We start from the raw sequence: 19576 nt of genomic DNA on the forward strand, positions 1-19576 counted from the left end.
GACCATTAACAATCTTGCACAAACTGTCTCTTCTTTACAGCAACAAATTGCCTCTATGAATCAATCTAAGTTTAGTGTGCCCACATTTGATGTTGCGAGCCCACTTTCTCTTGACATTGTTCGAGCTATCCCTCCTAAGCATGTTGAAATCCCGCAGTTGGAGCTTTATAATGGTAAAGGTGATCCTCTAACACATGTTAAGACCTTTCAAACAATATGTACCGATTTTGCTCATGATCAAAGGTTGCTTGCAAAACTGTTTACTAGAACATTAAGAGATAAGGCCCTACAATGGTATTGCTCATTGCCTTCCTATTCTATTACTTCTTTCCAACAACTTGCAAATGCTTTTATTCAACAATTTCAAAACAATATAGGTCCTAAAGTTACTTTGATTGATTTAATGCATTGTAAACAAGGTGTTAAAGAAAAAGTGACTGATTTCATTGGTAGATATAAGCATTTGTGTGCTCAAATTTCTTTTCTAGTGCCTGACAATGATGTTCAAAGAATCTTTATTTCTAATTTACAAAAAGATATTTGAGACAAACTTCTATTCTCTGAGTTTACTTCTTTCCAACAGTTGTGTGCAACTCTTCACAATTATCAACTGACTGAGAGTCAAATGGAACAAGCAAATCCTATGGCTCCGAGTGATAAGGGTGATAGTAGTCAACAACCATTTGGGAAGTTTAAACCGAATAGAGAGTTCGTTAAGTTCAATGAAAACATCATCAACAACAATGTGAATGCAGCATCAGGTGTGCCTCCTATTTTTAAGTTTTTCAAGAAAGAAAGAAAGTTTACTCCTTTGAATGAATCATTGCATAGTATCATGAATAAGTTATTGGAACAAAATGTGCTTACTCTCCCTTCTATAAAGCAAATAGATCCTGTAAAGATTAATTCACCCTATTTTGATAACAAATCTTTTTGTCAATTTCATCGTCAACCTGGGCATGATACTGAAAAATGTTTTGCTTTAAAGGGTAAAATTCAAGATCTGATTGATAATAATACTATCTCTGTTTCTGGTGTGAATGATAAAGGCAACACATCTGTAGCTCCTCCTAACCAAAATCTTAAGATTTTTACTGATCCATTACCTTCTCATACCTCTAATGTGATTGATACTAATGATTCCTCTGTCTCACCTGAGGATCTTGTGTCTATGACCCCGAATGTGATTAACTTTGTAGAGCAGCAGAAAATCCCTAAAGAACCTTCCATCACATTTGATTCCAGTGAAACTATCAGGGCACCTGATGGTCCTTTATATATAGTTGCAAAAGTCAAGAATACACCTTGCCGTGGAGTACTTATTGATCCTTCTTGCATGGTTAATGTTATTACTGAAGAATTTCTTTTTACTTTGCAATTGAATCAAGTGATCTATGACAAAACAAATGTGGTTGTGAAATTATTTGATGCATTTTCTTCTCCTGCAATTGGTTCTATTACATTACCTATTCAGGTCCATAACAAATCCCTTGATGTGAGCTTTGCTATTATTCCATCATCCGAACAATTTCATGTGAAGCTAGGCTATCCTTGGCTATCTTCCATGAAAGCTATTGCTTCTCCTATTCACAAGTGTTTGAAATTTCCCCATAATGGTGAAGTTGTTACTGTCAATCATAGTCTCTTTAAACCAGCTGAAAGATCTTCTAGCGTTCCTATTGATTATTTTTGGCCTAAACAATTCCAATCTCTTCCATCGCGAAGTGATCATCTTTTCAAATCTTATCAAAAGTGGAAAACAGATATGATCCTATCTCTAAGTGAACCTAGAACACCCAAACTTGATATTCCTATCATTCTTGAGAAGGAAGTTCTTCCTTTGAAAGATAAAACTAATGTCTTTCCTCAAGAAGATTCCCAACCCATTCCTATGGATGTGACTATGTCTATGTCTAATAAACTTTCTAAAAGTAGGCCTATACCTCCTCGTCATGATGGACTTGGTCTCCTTCCTAAACAAAATATTCCTCCTTTATATGGAGCAGTTCCTCCTCCTTCCTTTTATAGAGAGAAGAGACCTTCCTCTTCTCCTATTGACCAACCTAAGAAACCACAACCTAAACACCCAAGTGATAAGGATGAGAACATTCCTCCTCCTCAATCTTCTCAACTTCCTACTAAGACTAGACGAAATCGTTCTGCACGCAAACGCCGACGAAAGCGTCGTCTTAGAGCTCAGGCAGCTGCTTCTCAAACTTTGCAATCTCCAAAAACACCTTCAGCTAGTATTATTCCATTTTCTCCTCAGTCGGAAATTGAGCCAAAATCTCCTAAACATAAGATGCATGATGACTTTGATCCTGTGCGAGTTAAAGATCCTATTTTTATAAATCTTGATGATGATATAGATGAAAATGTTATACATGATGAAAATACTACTTCTCTTGCTTTTGATAGTGAATATGAATTTGTTGATATTGATAACCATTTATCTAACGAATTTTCTAAAGCACTTATCCTAGCTCCTAAACAAGAACAACGCGGCTTGGAACATGAACATAGCCCTTGTTTGGATCTTGTGATAGCTCCGTCTGTTGTGTTGGATGTTCCTTCTCTAGCGTGTTCCTTGCCTTCCCGAAATATTGATCAGTAAGATCGGGGGGTGGATGACATGCTAGACTAGTTTCATTAGCATAGCAGATTCTCTCCTCCTCTCTTTCTTTTGTTACTTCTTCTATGTGTTATTCTCATTCTTCTATTTGTTGTCCTTAGTGTTGTCTACTTGAGGACGATGCAAAGCATTGAGATCTCTTTTGGTCTCTCTCATGTTGACTCAAAAGACACATGTGTTCCCTTCTTCTAGGTGACCTTCCTTGATTGGGGAATGAAGAACAATTATGCATACATACATATGATATACATGAATTATCATACAGCATACTGACCCCGAGGAAAGCGAAGTCACCTCGTGCTTTGTGTTTTGTGTCTATTATCCTTGGGTTTATCTCACACTTGGGGGCTAAATCTTTGTGATAACGTGCTCCTTTCCCTTCTCATTTCTCATGTGTATCACTACCTTAAAGCAATCACCCCCATTGAGGCATGTGCGATCTCTTTAACGTAGGGGGGCATACACCCCGTTCATATCTTTTCAAGATACTTGAAAGTTTCTTGACAAACTTAGCTTTGCCTTGAAAATTTTTGGTATTTCTCTTACATGACTCATAGTGAGGGAACCTTACTACTGACAGTCATGGTTCTCCCTCGTGATCTTCTATTTTACTTTGTCAATCGAAGTCGTAAGATCCTTAGTCCACTGGGGGCTTGGTGTATCTTGCCTCCTTGACGTGGTGAAAGTCTTTCAATGTTGTTTCCTTGTACTTTACCAGAAGTATGGGTGTATGCTTATACTCCCGCTAAAGTGGGGGCTAAATGTAACGTCCTAAAATTGCGACACTTGCAATTTCAACTGCATTTGGGTCTTCACGATGGCGACGCAACACTGAACCTGAATGGAGACCCCGAAACTTGTTTACAACACTGAAAACTGCATTTTTCTGCACCTTGGCATGATCCCTCCTTGCACCCTGCTATCCCGGGAGGTGGGACCATGGCGCCTAGCGCCCTGGTCCTTCAGGACCATGGTGCCCAGCACCCTGGTCCTTCAGGACGAGGGCGCCCAGCACCCTGGTCCCTGGCCCTATTTTGGGTCCGATCTCTTTTGGGCATCGGGTCTTTATGTTTGCAATTCGGGAAATAATGTTTCCTGGTCAGCCTAAGGTCAGAAAAATTAGTCTATCAGCCCTAATTGACAAGTATATAAACTACATTTCCCCTCTCAGAAAAGGTGGAGGGTAGATGAAAGAAACATATGTAGCGGAAGCGATATTCAAACATTCAAGCATTCAAGCATTCCTTCAAGCAATTGAGCATTCTAAGTCTCCATTCAAGGCTAAGTGTTGCATTCAAGACAAGGATTCAACCATTGAAGAGGGGATCACATACAACATACAACATACAACAACATTTACACCTTCGCATGTAAGAATACAAACATTCTTACAACAAGGTTGCAGGTACGCGGCTGAAATTGAAGATCTGGAATCCTTGTGCAGAGACGAACAGATCCCCCTTCGTTTCGCGGATTTTTCGGAGGACCGTGTGCACGCCGGGCGCCATCGTCCCGTCAACTTTCACTCAAATTTGCAGGACAGCATCGTCTCGACATTTTACTGCTAATTCCAGGTCCGCAGCTTCATCCCATGTTTCTATTTCTGTCTGCAAATGAATCTTTCTTACTTTCATCTACACTCCTAGTTCAATCCTTCTATCTACATTCTTTACAAAAGAGGGTAGCCTTGCTGTCACAACCCTTGAAACTCATTTAGAATCCAGTCTTGCATTGTGTGGGATTGGATCTTGTGAGCTTCAACCCCTCTTTTGAATGTAAAGTCTCTCCTAAGTGAAAACCGTCAATCCTAGTGACCTCCTTTCTCCTTGAAGTGGGGAGAACACCTAGGGTTCGATTTTCCGCTTTACAGTTTCAAAGAAAACGAAAAATTCCACCCCAGTAAGCCTTGGTACTGTTGTATAGTGTAAATATGCCCCCTCGAAAAATTCAAAAATTGAGACCATGTTTTTGATATCAGTGTAATGAGAAAGCGTGTGAAGTTTTGTGCAATTTCGAGATTGTTTGAGTAGGCTACAAGGCGTTTGAAGCTGGTGGGGACCATGGGCGTCGAGGTGTCAAGAAACCCTAATTTTGAGCTATAAATAGAGATTTTTAGGTTTTCATTTGCTCATTTGTAATTTGGTAAATTTCTTTGTTTTCTCTGCAATTTGGGTGCTTTCTTCCGAGTATTTGATCATCATGGCTAGTTATAGAGCTCGATTGCATCTGTTTGAGTGTGTACGTTCATATCAGAGACCTCCTAGGACTGGTGGCATGGTTTTTTTCCAATGTTTTCTTGATTTTTTACCTGTTTTTTTTGCTATTTTCCAAAAAAACATTTCACTGATCAATTTTTGCATTGTATTACGCAATCGCTTGTCGATGTTTATGCATACGTTGTTAATGTACTGCAAATGCTCTAAATGCTACGCATTCGCCTTAAGTGTTACGCTTTCATGTTAAACATGCCACATTCACTCATTTCTTTACGCAATAGTGTGTATTGTAACACATGCGCTCATTTCATTACACATTAGCTTTAAACGTCACGCAAGAGTCATAATTGTACCGCATTAGTCATAACTATCACGCATTCGTTGTACATGTAATTTTTGTCATGCGTTTTGAAAATATGTTTGTTTTTTGGGATTCGATATCTGATATTTTCAACATTTTCTCATTGCAGGAGAACGTTGGAGTGTTATACTGCCAACAAAGTAGACCTAGTGGACTTGATCTTCATGCTAATTTACTTGATGAGGAGATTGAGCATATCCAACAGCTTGGTCTATATCATGTTTTACACTTGCCAACGATTATGGCCAACAGGGCCATGATTACAACATTGATAGAGCGGTGGCATTCTGAGACTTGTTCTTTCCATCTTTCGACTAGTGAGGCATCCATCACATTAGAGGATGTATGGCGTATACTCCATATTCCTATTCATGGTGAGAGAGTTGTATATGACCATGATGATGGCATTGCTGAACTATGTGCACTTTTCGAGTGTGAGATATAGGATTTGCATATCAGTGGTCATTATGACATCCCTTTGGGCTCGATTAGACTATGACGACATGACTATTGTACTATGCAGTGTTCTTGGCGGTTTACTGATACCTGACAGACGAGGTCATGGATTTCCAGTTGGATGGGGCAGAGTGCTCCATGATATGATTGTTCACGATGAGTATATGCATGGGGTCCTTGTCCACTAGCCATGTTATATTATTAGTTGCATGGTATTGTGTATCTAGGATACCGATCTATCAGTTGTGGTGTGACTCTACTCTAGACTTGGGTATGGGAGCATATTTCTATTTCTAGGCCTGTCATTCATGTAGATTTGTAGCCTGGTGAGTCTTATGCTTTCAGGTACACAACAGGTATTAGACATAGGGGTTCAGGTAACACCTTGTATTAGAGGCATCAATTGGACATATTGCAGCATTTCATTTGGAGACCTTACTTAGATTGCCCCGGTTGGGAGGATGATGTAGTGGACATGCCTTTCTGCCGACAGTAGAGATATCTGATCGGTAGGACCATTGAGACCTAGCGGATTATCGAGATGTATCTTCCAGGGTGGGTTCTGAGACAGTTCGGTGAGGTACAGGTGACACTTGTGCATACTGCTTACTTTGCTCGCATATCGCGAGAGGTATCCGATTGGGGTGTTTGCATACAGCCACATGTTGCTTATGCTGAGTTCGATGCTCTGCAGCCATTACTCTGGGGTTGGGGTAGAGATGTAGCGGATCCAGGGATGACAACGGAGTATGATGCGTGGTTTGCTAGGCACAAGCCGATACCACTTACTGATCCTATTGTTCTGATTACAACACAACATATTCGACATCCTAGATAGCGGTTGAGGATAGATGTATGGGAGATGGCCAGAGGAGGAGGAGAGGGTGGAGCTGAGAGAGGAGGTGGTGGAGATGAGGGAGGAGGTGAGGGAGGTGAGGGAGATGAGGATGTAGACATTGGTGGAGACATCGAGTCTATTAGCAGTGAGGATAGCGATGATTCTTTTGAGTCATCGAGTAGCGAGGATGGAGGTGATGATGAGGATATGTCGGAGCTAGAGGATGTGCCTTTTGCAGAGGGTGGGAGAGGACAGGTGGGTGATGAGGACGATCCACAGATTCTTAGGGCATGGGTCTAGAGTTTGGAGGATGAGGTCGCTAGACAAGATGTCGAGCGTGAGACCTACCATGCAGATTATGGTGCCCTTGAGGCTGAGAGAGATGAGGCAGTGTGGAGATGTCAGATCACTATGGATGCCTTTGATCAGCTATTTAGAGTAGGTACAGATGTGAGTGACCAGGTAGATAGGTATTTCACTACTGCGCAGGAGTCTATTTATTATTTCCAGGCATATGAGAGTCATCCCTGAAGGTTAGAGAGAGAGCCTAGCTTCAATGCATTTATGGGGAGGAGATTGAGTAGATCTACTTCACGATGGACTAGCAGTGGTGGCATTATGGGACCACCTTGACATCCTAGGGCAGGATCTAGTGGATAGGATCCACCCACTAACAGAGGCAGTGTTGGTTGAGACATTTTTTTGATCATGTTATCTGAGCCTTAGGGCTTATTTATTGTATTCATACACATTATCATTTTTGAGTCACATATATATGATATGCAGGTTTTGGTAGTGATCTATTTATGTTTTGTTCTTCATGTATGCTTATATGATGCTATGAGTTTTATGATGCATATCTATTTTATTTGGTATGATTCTGAATGCAATGGTAGTACATGTATGTATTAATGATGCTAATGAATGCAATGGAATTCTATTATGAATGCAATGAAATCTATTATGAATGCAATGGAATCTATTATGAATGTTTTTGTATGATAATGGCTGAACCAATTTTAACTCAGATTCACCGTGAAGAAATGTTAGTTAGATGATAGAAAGAAAAATTGATGATAGAAAGAATGTTAGAAAGAATGCGATTTAGAAAGAAGATGAGAAATCAACAAACTATCAATAAGCAAATGAGATGAGAATGAAATTGAAAGAATCACGAACCTATGTCATATATTTTATTGCATCAATATATATTCATCATGTTAGGGGTCCCATAGATACTGAGAGGGGGGGTGAATCAGTATCTGACCGGTGATAAGAATTTCTTAAGTTAAAACATGCAGAACATAATATAACAGTGTACCGGTATGCAAGAAATAATGCAATAAACAAAATCAAGAATATCCACATGAAAAGTACACCATAACACAAGATGTTTAATGAGGAAACCCAGTGTGGGAAAAACCTCGGTGGGATTTGTGACCCACAATATTCACTCACTGGCCAATAAGAGAATATTGCTTACAATAGGGGCCTGCACATGCAGGAAGGCCAATTGCCTAGAGCTCACTACTCAATGGGAAGTCACACTGACTTACAATAAGGATTATACTAATCCAATAACTTGTACTGCTTTACAATAGCATCTTCAATGCTAGATTTATATCGGTTCCTGCTCTGTTCTTTACATATACCCTTGACCTATATTTCGCACATTAGGTCTGCCTAATAATTTCCTTTTTTTTTTTCTTTTTTTTTTAAATCACTTCTTTTTCTTACTTCATCAAATGTCTACAATGATCTCCTTTATATATAAGAGTCATTTTACAATTTTCCAAGTCGGCTTACAATAATAAACAAAATATTACATAACAAAAATCCTGTCGGCCTCTGTGCCGATATACATCTTTTCTTCTGTGCCGGTGCCGGTGTAGAGTGATCTGTTGATGCTAGTGTACTATCTTGTCAGTGTAATGCTTTGTTGGTATAATGTCTTGTCGGTGCCATAGTATTGCAAGGTTGCCATCAATGACAAAACCTTCAATCACATACAATGTCTCATTGGAGTGTGCATATACCAACACATCACTGAGCCTTATTATTGAACAATGAAGCTTAGCACATTAGGGTATAAGGAACCGAGATGCAAAGATATCTCATTGTAGAATTAAACATGTAGTAGACAAGGAGTGAACCCTCAATTCTGGGAATTACGCTAGGGGTCGAGGTATGTGTGGCATCCAATAGCTGAATGCTCCTATCATAGACACCCACTAGAGAAATTTCCCTAGAATTTCATCGGTTCACACCACAAACATCAAACAAAGAAAAAGATAATGCCCATCATAGCTCCTCTAGTCACTTGTGGACATCCTTGAGTAGCATAGGAACAATATCTGTTGCCAAATGATAAAAGATAAAGACTGACCCAGACAAAATTCAGCAGCTATACTGACCTTGTGCCTTTGTTCTCAGTTGCTTGATGTGATGGTTGATAATGTCTAATCTTAGAAAGTTGCGGACCCCATTTAAGACTGACCTTTCTGATTTCGAGTGTATCCTCTTCTGTTTAAGACAAGATAATGATCACTTTGATATGGATATGATACGATTGATAAGATAGTTTGATCAGTTGATTGCAGATTTTTGACTAGATAGTCGTATCCTTTGTTAACTTTGTGCGAAGCGTTTGCTGGATATCTGTTAGGGTATTTGTTTCTCACAAGACATTTTATTGCAAGTTTTTTGATTGATTGATTTTTTATTTTAGTTCTTTTCCAAGAGATTTTTCGTTGTTTTTGGATTATGTAGATCGATATTTAAATGTTTTTGGATGATTTTTTCAGGACACTATATGGATGTTTTTGGTATTTTTTCAGGATCGTATTTGGATGTTTTTGGTATTTCAAGTTTTTCAGTGTTTTTTTGGATTTTGAGTTTTTCACTATTTTTGGATTTTTTCAGGACTTTATATGATTTTTTTGGATTTTTTTAGGACTTTATATGTTTTTTTGGGATTTTTAGATTTTTCACTATTTTTTGGATATTTCTGAAGGATGTTATATGGATGTTTTTTGGGATTTTGTCAGTTATGCCCCCAGTGTGCAGACCTATACGACATGATGATCTGCAGAATGTATGTGGAGACAAATGACTTTTTGACATGACCTATGTTAATGCAATATGCATGATGAAGATTCTTTTCCTATTCAAACAAGGTTGACTGTGTTTGTTTTATCATTTGTAATACACCAATTGAAATGGAGGTGCAAAAAATTTCATAGATAAGCGGTCAATTGACCCCTAAGGTCCTTCGGAACATTCAACTCAACACACTCAGTGACTCGGATTTACAAATGGAGACGCGGAAAAATTCCCCATTGGTTCTTGAAAATTTGATCTTCTTTTGCCCATGTGTGTTAAGATGATTTAATTCCCGCTCTTGTGTTCATTAAAGATCCTTAGCATCCTATATGACTAGCTACCTGGATTATCCTAACTTCAAAAGCATCCCGAATAGAGCCTCACTGCTAGCAAGCCTTGAGAGCTTCAACGAGGTTATAGACTGTAATTGCTCAAATATTGCTCCATTGCCAGTAGGCGTTCATAGCCCTGATGGAGTTACTTGCATGTTCCCATAGTCAAGCTTTTTGTCGCTCTTTGTATACATGATATTTCAGTTATATATCATTGCTCTTTTGCCTTGAGATGAATTTGGCATAGCTCTTTTTTTTCTTTTTATTTTCTTGCCTTGACTTGAGTAATGAAACCTTCTTGGGTGTGACAATTACAGCGGTGTTGAAGTAGAATTTTTGATTTTTCACTAGTCATATGATCAACTAGGTGTCTAGAATGAATTAGAGATCTTCTTAATATGTTTGAGATATAGCAATTGATAGATTTTGGGTTAACAAGTCTCAAATAGTGAAATCACTACCCAACCATAAGTAAAGCATGGTTACAGGGTAATGTTGAAAGTGAATGACCTTAGAACCTCAAATACTTCATGTCCGAATATCTAAAAAAGGAGATGGCCCTTGTCTCTCTTGAATGCAAATGAATGATAAACTTGAACAGTTGCCTTGTTTTCTTGATGCTCTAATATGAAAATCCAAAAACTTTGAGGATGTGATGCATTTGAAAAAGGAAACTATATGTAATGCAGGGTTTTGAATAATATGATATGCAATGCAGAAAGTAAAACCTAGACTACACATCCCTTAGGTATAATATCATTTGAGGTGCATGTTGTTCATAAGGTTAGAGAGTGGATCTCCCTCCATGGTAACTAAATTATATGCTCCATTGCCTATGACCCTTGTTATGATGAAAGGACCTAGCCAGTTAGGTTCGAATTTCCCTGGCTTTTCTCGTTCCTTTAGGTTCCTTTGATTTTCTTTAAGGACTAGATCTCCCACTTCAAAAGTTTGTGGGTGGACTCTTTTATTATAACTCCGTCTCAGTCTGCTTTGATATCCTTGTAGATGGTTGAACGTTGTTTGTCTTTTTTCATCAAGGGTTTCAAGTTCTTGTAACCTTGCTACCCTATAGTCTTCCTCTGATATTATATTCTATAAGGAAACTCTGAGAGAAGGTATTTCTATTTCAATGGGGAGTATCACTTCTATACCATAGACCAAGGAATATGGTGTTGCTCTTGTAGGTGTGCGTACTCCTATTCTGTAAGCCCAAAGAGCAAGATTTAATTGGAGATGCCAGTCTCGTCCTATTTCAGTGACTACTTTCTTAAGAATTTTCAATATTGTTTTATTTGTAGCCTCTTCTTGTCCATTTCTTTGTGGATAATATGGCATGGCAAATCTCTGTTGTATGTGAAATTCGTCACACAACTCTTTCACTTTCTGGTTTTTAAATGGACGTCCATTATCTGTAACGAAGCACAGTGGAATCCCGTATCTGCATATAATGTAGTTGAGCATGAATTTTGATATCTGCTTTCCAGTGGTTTATGTAAGAGGAATTGACTCAACCCATTTGGTAAAGTACTCAGTGGCTGTCAAGATGAACTTGTGCCCATTGGAAGAAGTAGGGTTGATTTTACCCACTAGATCTAATCCCCATTGTGAAAATGGCCATGGTGATGTAATGGGTTGAAGATCTTGTGCTGGTGCATGAATGAGGTCTCCATGCATTTGCAATTGTTTACACTTCTGTACATACTTGTAAGCATCCTTTTCCATAGTTGGCCAGTAATAACCCGTTCTCAACAATTTCTTTGACAATGACGGACTGCTTTGGTGAGCCCCACAAATTCCATCATGGACTTCCTTTAAAGCAAGGTGTGCTTCATTCTCATCTAGAAATTGGAGAAGAGTTCCATCGAAACCCTTTTTATACAAAGTATCAGCTATAATGGTGTATCTAGATGCCTGATGAATAAAGGTCTTCTTTTGATTTTTGGATAGATTTGGTGACATGTATTGAGTATGTAAATATGTATATATTTCATTGTACCAAGGTAATTCTGGACCCACAATTGCACATACATATTCTGATAGGGAAGTCTCATAAACCGGTAGCATCATCTGTTCTATGATGAACTCAAACTAAGTTTCGTTAGCAGGCATATTCAAAAGAGATCCTATGGTAGCCATTGCATCTGCTGCCTTGTTTTGTATCCTTGGGATTTGTTCAAAGGTAATTTTACTAAAGTGCTCCTTGTAATATTCAACCAACTTCTTATAAGGCATGAGTTTGTCATCCTTTATGTTGTAATCATCATTGACCTGGTTCACAATCAACTGCGAATCACCATAGACCTGTAACTCTTGTATTCTCCACTATACAACTGTACAAATCCCTATGAGGAGAGCTTCATATTTAGCTATATTGTTTGTGCATTAGAAATTGATCCTAAATGACTTAGGTATAACATCCCCTTGAGGGGTGACGAAAATAATCCCCGCTCCAGATCCATGACTCGTATATGACCCATCAAAATATAATTTCCACATTATAGATGCAGTTAATGTAAACACGGATTCATTTGAAAAGTCTATTAGCAATGGGTGACTGTCTTGGAAAGGAGCCTCTCCTAATTGATCTACTATAATTTGTCCTTTGATGGCTTTTCTGTCTATGTATTCTATATCAAACTTGCTCGAGATCATAACCCACTTAGCCAATCGCCCAGTTAATGTTGCTCTACTCAGTAGGTACTTGAGTGGGTCAAAGTGTGCAATGAGTTGTACCTTATGACTCAGCATGTAATGTCTGAGTTTTTGAGATGCAAAGATTACTGCTAAGCATGCTCGCTCTATAGGGGTATAATTAAGCTCATAGCCGATCAGAGTCCTACTTATACAATAAATGGCTCTTTCTTTTCCATTTTCGTCATGTTGTGCCAATAGAGCTCCTAGAGATGAGTTTGTTGCTAATATGTATAACAATAGAGGTTTTCTTGGAGTAGGTGATACTAAAACTAGTGTGTTTACAAGATAATCTTTTAGAGCTTGGAAAGCTTCTTGGCATTGTTTTGTCCATTTAAAGGTAACTCATTTTTTGAGTAAATGTTGGAATGGGTGACACTTATCTGCCAACTGCGCTATGAATCTCCTTATGTATTGTTGTCTTCCTTGTAACCCTCTTAGTTGTTTAAGTGTTGATGGAGGTTGCATATTAATGATTGCCTTGACCTTGGCAGGGTCTATTTCAATTCCTCTGTTTGACACTATAAACCCTAATAGTTTACTTGTTGTTACGCCAGACACACACTTCTTCGAGTTTAATATGACATTATACTGCTCTAACCTATCAAATATCTGTGCAAGGACCGTAAGGTGACCTTCTCTTGTTTGTGATTTAGCCAATATATCATCCACATAATCTTCCATTATGTTGTGGATCATGTCATGAAACAACATTGTCATGGCTCTTTGGTATGTTGCTCCAGCGTTTTTGAGACCAAATGGCATCACATTCCAGTAGTATGTTCACCATGGGCATGTAAAGGCCGTTTTATGTTGATCTTCTGGTGCAATTTTAATTTGGTTGTATCCTGAAAAACCATCCATTAAGGATAGCATCTCATTTCCAGCTGTTAGGTCAACTATCATATCAATATTTGGTAGTGGGAAGTCATCCTTAGGACAAGCTTTATTTAGATCCTAGAAATCCATGCAAATTCTTATGCCTCCTATGGGCTTAGTCACAGGTACCAAGTTGGATATCCATTCCGCATAGTCAATAGGTCTAATGAAACCTACATCCAGCAACTTTTGTAGTTCTATTTTAACCAGTAATGCGATACTTGGATGCATTTTTCTCAATTTTTGCTTGTAAGGTTTAACTCCCGGTATCAAAGGTAAGTGATGCAACACTAATTTAGAGTCTAAGCCTGGCATATCTGCATAGGACCAAGCAAAATTGATAGGTCTTTTCTTGAAAAAATGAATGAATCTATCTTTTTCTTCTGTGCTTAGTGATTTTGCCAGACGGGTGTTATGTACAACCTCCCCTTCTGCTATGTTTACTTCTTCTGTTTCTTCTATAAGCAATGTTGAACTTTCTCTTTCAATAAAAAGGTTACCCAACTCGCTCTTGCCATTATGGGTGTTTTGATCTTTATCTTCTATTGTAAAGGTACTTTCTTCTCCAAAGTATGTTGTTCTATCTAGGTCTACAACAAACCCTGCTTTGTGATCACCTTGTGGAAGCCCCTCTCTGACTCTGAGAAATTCTGCAATTGCTTCGTCATTTCTAAACCATTCCAGCGTTGGTTTTCCTTCTTGCCCCCAATCAATCAAGTGTGAATGTACCAGGGGTAAATCATTACTCCCTTCTATAGTAGACTTTGATAGCATGAAGACTTGATTGTTTGAATGACTTTGTGTATTTTTATCTTGCATAGGCTTTATTTGATACCTTAATATTACACTTGCTGGTGGGATAGAATCATGGAGTGATAAGAACTTGTAGTCGTGAGAGTCTATCTCACTTTCAATATATGTTTCATCATGTGAGCTATCATCACTTATTTCTTCTTGTTCCTACCATTGATTCTGGTGTAGATTGACTGGTCTTCTTTGGACATTAGTTACCCTTCTTAAGCCTGGTATAAGCCTTTGCAATCTTTCTTCATCTGATTCATTAGGTTGAGCATGAGTCATTTCTTGTGGCAAAAGTAGTGATAATAACCATGGATGAGATTCACCTGGTGGTGGTAAACCTGCCTCTATTGCAACATTAGCTTGTATCGTTGTATCAATAACTGCATCATTTTATGATTGAGTGCTAGGTTCTTGCAGGAGTTGTCTCATGTCTTCCCCATCTGATTCCGCACTAGGCGATGTGGGTACTTGATTACTTGTTTGAGATAAGGATGGAAGCACCTATGTGGAAAAATCCCTTTGTGGTATGTAGTCTGATGGTTGCATTGGTTGATTTAGTATATCAAGGGTGCGTTGTCTTGCCTTTGTGATATATGGTACATGTTTATACCCCAATCCTTGATTTGCTGGATTATCATTAGGAACAATAGGTTCTAGTCTTCCTTGTTTCTATAACCCAAGGCTTGTGGTACAATCATATTCATGTCTCTGGAGCATTTTGAATCCATTGCCATACTGATCTGTGGGTATTGTGGGTATCATCATGTGATCTTCTTCTCTATATATCCAATGGTTAACATCTTCATTCAGGGATTCTTCTTGTAAGTCATCCCATCTAATGAAAGAGCATGAATCTATGTATCTAACAATTTCTTTTCCTTTGTCTTGTTTTTGTACTGTATTGTGAGGTTTCCCAAAAGACTTAGGAGAAAGAGATAACTGTTTCCCACTTAAATTATTTGCAATAGAATAATCTCCACAACCCATATCTTTTATTTGTAAGGAGGATGTTGTAGGCATATCCTTTTTTGTTTCTATGATCTTTAATGTCTCCAGTTGTGTAGTGAGAGGTGTTGCCTGATTGATAGGTACCTGATTATCCATACTTTCTTTCAAGTAATTGCAATGTTGAAATGGATTTGGATCACCCCTTATGGTGATTTCAACACCATTATATGGGAATTTGACACATTGATGAAATGTGGATGGTACTGCTTGCATGGTGTGGATCCATGGGTGACCCAATAACATGTTATATCCTAGTTCTCTGTCTAGGACTTGAAAAGTGACCTTTGTTGTTATAGATCCCACTTGTACTGGTAATGTTACAATGCCTTTTGATTGATGTTCTTCATCATTGTAAGCCTTGATATTTATCCTCTTGGAAGAATCAATGTGAAGTTCATAATATCCTAGTGCTTTGACCAGCTTTAAAGTATAAATCTTGAGACCAACTCCCCCATCTATGAGTACTCTTCTGATTCTTCTCTTATGAATGTAAGCTTCTAGATGTAGTGGGTCATTATGAAGTAGTCTATCACTAGGAATATCTTGTTCTGAGAATGTAATACATGTGCCTTGTGTCAGATTTCCTACCATAGACTGGAAGGCATTTTCATCTATATCTCTGTCCACTACTGAATCTTGAAGTTCTTTGTCCAGTATAGCTCTATGAGTGGGTGAAATACGCAAAAGTTCAAATAATGATATCTGTGCCGGAGTTTTCTTAAGTTGTTCAACAACATTGTAAGTCCCTACTGCTGGTGGATGATTTGGTGGTATCCCTTGTAAAGTTACCTTTGATTTGCGAGTAACCACTGCACAGTCTCTGTCTCTGGGAGTTATGGTGATTGTAGCGACTGTATCATTTGACTTACAAGATTTTTTGGTATCATAAGTTGTTTTATCAAGATTTATGTTAAATTCCTCTTCATAGTCTTTATGTGTATGTTTGACATCCATGATGTGTTCTATGAGTTCATCTTCAAACCAACCTGAGTGAGATGGTTGATCATGCCCCCAATCTCTGAGACAAATATTTATATCATCATTGTACTTTGGTGCCTCTGATATCATGCAGATTTGGTTATCATCTGTGTGAGTGTCTTGATATTGGTCATCTTGATCAAGTGTTTCTTGTGAATCATTGTTTTCTACATCTCCTGAGCTAATGGAATGAATAGTGTAGTCATATGAGACCTTTGTGTAGTTAGTTGTATTGTCTTGGGTACTTGATGTGATAGCTTTCCCTTTGTCATGCTTAACAAATGGATCCTTAAAAATTGTGTGATTTGTGTTTGCTGAGGTTTTATCAGTATTGATTGTGATGTCCCCTTGGTCTATCATATCTTGGACCAAGTTTTTCAATTTGTAGCAACTTGTTGTTTTATGACCTTTAGTCCGATGATAATCACATAAATCATTATCATTCCACCATGTGGGTTTGAAAAGACCTGGTTCATACACCCTTACTTCAGGTAAAGTGATCATGTTTGTCTGTATTAACTTTTTGAGCGCTGACTCAATAGGTTCTCCTAGAGGTGTGTAATTTCTTCTTGGAGCATTTACCCTTGGGTATCTTGTGTTCATGTTTTGTGTAGCATTTACATTTGTGGAGGTCATGTTATTCCCTATATGTGGATTAGATGATCGACTCATTCTGAAAGATAAAACGGGTTGAGTTTTTTTTATCATTATAGCATCTACAATACCATCATTGGTAACATTTTTGTTTTTTGACCAAAACTTGGACTTGTCATTGTTGTTAGTGTTGCCATACTTAGTAAGACCTTGTTCTACTAGTCCCTTCTCACATTTGAGAGATTTTTCCGTGATTTGTTTGAACGTAGTTAAACATTGCATTTGTATTGGATATTTAATCTTGGGGATCAAGCTTTCAGTGAACATGTCCACTTGCTCTATTTCTGGGATAACTATCTTGCACCTCCTATAGAGAGCCCTCCATCATTGTATGAAGGATGCAAATGTTTCATTCTCATATTGCTTAGCGACACACAATCCATCAAAGTAACCAGGGTGTCAATGTTGTGTGAGAAGTTTGCAATAAATTATCTAGGTAATTATCCCCATGATGTGATGGTTGGTGGTAAATGTGAAAACCACTCTAAAGTCAAACCTCCCAAACTTTAAGGAAATAGTCTCATTAGATAAGTATCTCCTGAGACAACCTCTATACATGCTGTAAAAAATTCTCTGATACGATCTCTAGGATCACCCTTCCCTTGATATCTATCAAATTTAGGCATTTCAAAATGTTGTGGGAAAGGTGGCATGTATAATGTGTGATCAAATGGATAAGGATGTAAGTCCTGCATTGTGTAGCTCTTTTTATCATTATTGGTCTGCATGGTCGTCATTTGTTGTTACAAATTCTATATTTGTTGTGTCAGAATCTCTATTTGAGTCAAAGGTAGACCTTGTGTTTGTGTATGTCCCACAAAAGGATTCGTGGTTGCATAACTAGTAGTTTGTTGGAAGGTACCATGGTTATAACTTTGTGTGTTGTGTGTTCCACTAGTTACTGTGAAGTAAGTAATATGCGAACCCATGTTTGGTTGAGGTGTACTTGTTGTATTAGCAAGACCTAGATTTGCATTTTGATGACTATATGTTGATCCCATAGAATAGGAAATTGGAGGTTGGGTTGCACTTGTTGCTTGTGTTTGAATAGGTGCTAAGACACTTGATATTATCCGTATGCTTTGTGTTGGTATACTAACATTGATTGCCGAGGTTGATGCACTTGTTTGAAAGTTTGCATTTGTGTTGACATTTGTTTGGATAGGTACGTTTTGAGGAAAACTGGAGGCCGTTGCTTGTATTTGTGTCATGGGTGGTGTTTGACTGTTATCTTGACCTAAAGTTTTTCCGGGTGCTAAGATATTTGTGACATCAAAATATTTAGGTAGTTTTGCCCCATTTTGTAATAACAATGAGAGATACTTGTCCCTATCATTATGTATAAGTGCATCTAGGATCATAAGGACGTGTGGATCTTGTTGAGTTGACTCAATTTCTTCCTTTGTTAACTGTTGTAATTCATGTAGGGTAGACATTGTCTGAGGAACTGAGTGTTGACCAGTTGACATGTCCATATTCCAAGTAGGGTTTACAGACTGTGTGTTGTTCAGGTCCATTATACCTTTTGCTTTTTGTGACCTAGTGACAGGCATCTAAAACTGCTATATGAGGGTGGTTCTATGCAAGATGACGACTAACACTAGATTGTAGACGTAAATATGAGGTATGCAAGACTATACTAGATTCTCTATTGAGGATTTTGACGTGAGACCTGTTGAGAATTTTTGGATTTCTATAATGCAAGTCTTTCCATTTCTTGCCTAAGTTGTTTTGTCTCAATCTCTCTATCAATTCGACGGGCAATTTTAGAGTCAATATTTATCTCATATATGACTCCTATATATTGAGGTGCGTTTCTCCTTGAGTCCCAAGCTAAGTTAGCTAGACCATCAATGATTTCTCGTTGACCGCCATTTGGCACAAGATTAGGTTGCTCGAAGGGGAGCAAACCATCACCTGGGAGACCCATGATGACACATGCTATGACTCTATAACTGACAATGGACTTAGACGTATATGAGGTCTATATGAAGATGTATATGAGGATGATAATGCAGATGCAAAATTAGGACTATGCAATGACTTTGGATGATAATGAAGACGTGAAGGACTTATGCAAGGACTTTAGGATGATAATGAGAACGTAATTGGGACTATGAAAAGAATTAGGACTTCCTAGGGTCACAAGTATGTTGAATCTTTTGAGTTTTTGGTTTCAAAATGGACTTTGTTTTCTGTAACTTCATGTGTGGGACATGTTTTTGTAGTTTTCCAAATCTGAGAACAATTGCTTGGAGGTATGTGTAGCTGACTGACTCAATTTTCATATAGTCTCAAAATTTTTTGAGATATGTAGTTTAGGGCTTGAAATAGCCCACATGACTGACTCAATACTAGTCTAACCTAATGATACATAAAAAAAAAAAGAATACAATCTTAGGTTGGAAAGTGGACACAATTCAATGAGGCCCTTACAATAAAATACCGAAACAAAATGAACAGATAGAGAGTCTGGCAGCACTGGCTCCACTCCACGACACACACTTCTCGGGCATGCCAGTCTCTTACCTTGAAGATCCAAAGATCTTATAGCCAAGGAATTTCTGTATCATAGTGTAAGGTACATGAAGGGTATCTATGGGGTACGATCCGTACTCCTAGAAT

The sequence above is a fragment of the Cryptomeria japonica genome, chromosome 7, assembly GCF_030272615.1.
Source record: "Cryptomeria japonica chromosome 7, Sugi_1.0, whole genome shotgun sequence".
Lineage (NCBI taxonomy): Eukaryota > Viridiplantae > Streptophyta > Pinopsida > Cupressales > Cupressaceae > Cryptomeria > Cryptomeria japonica.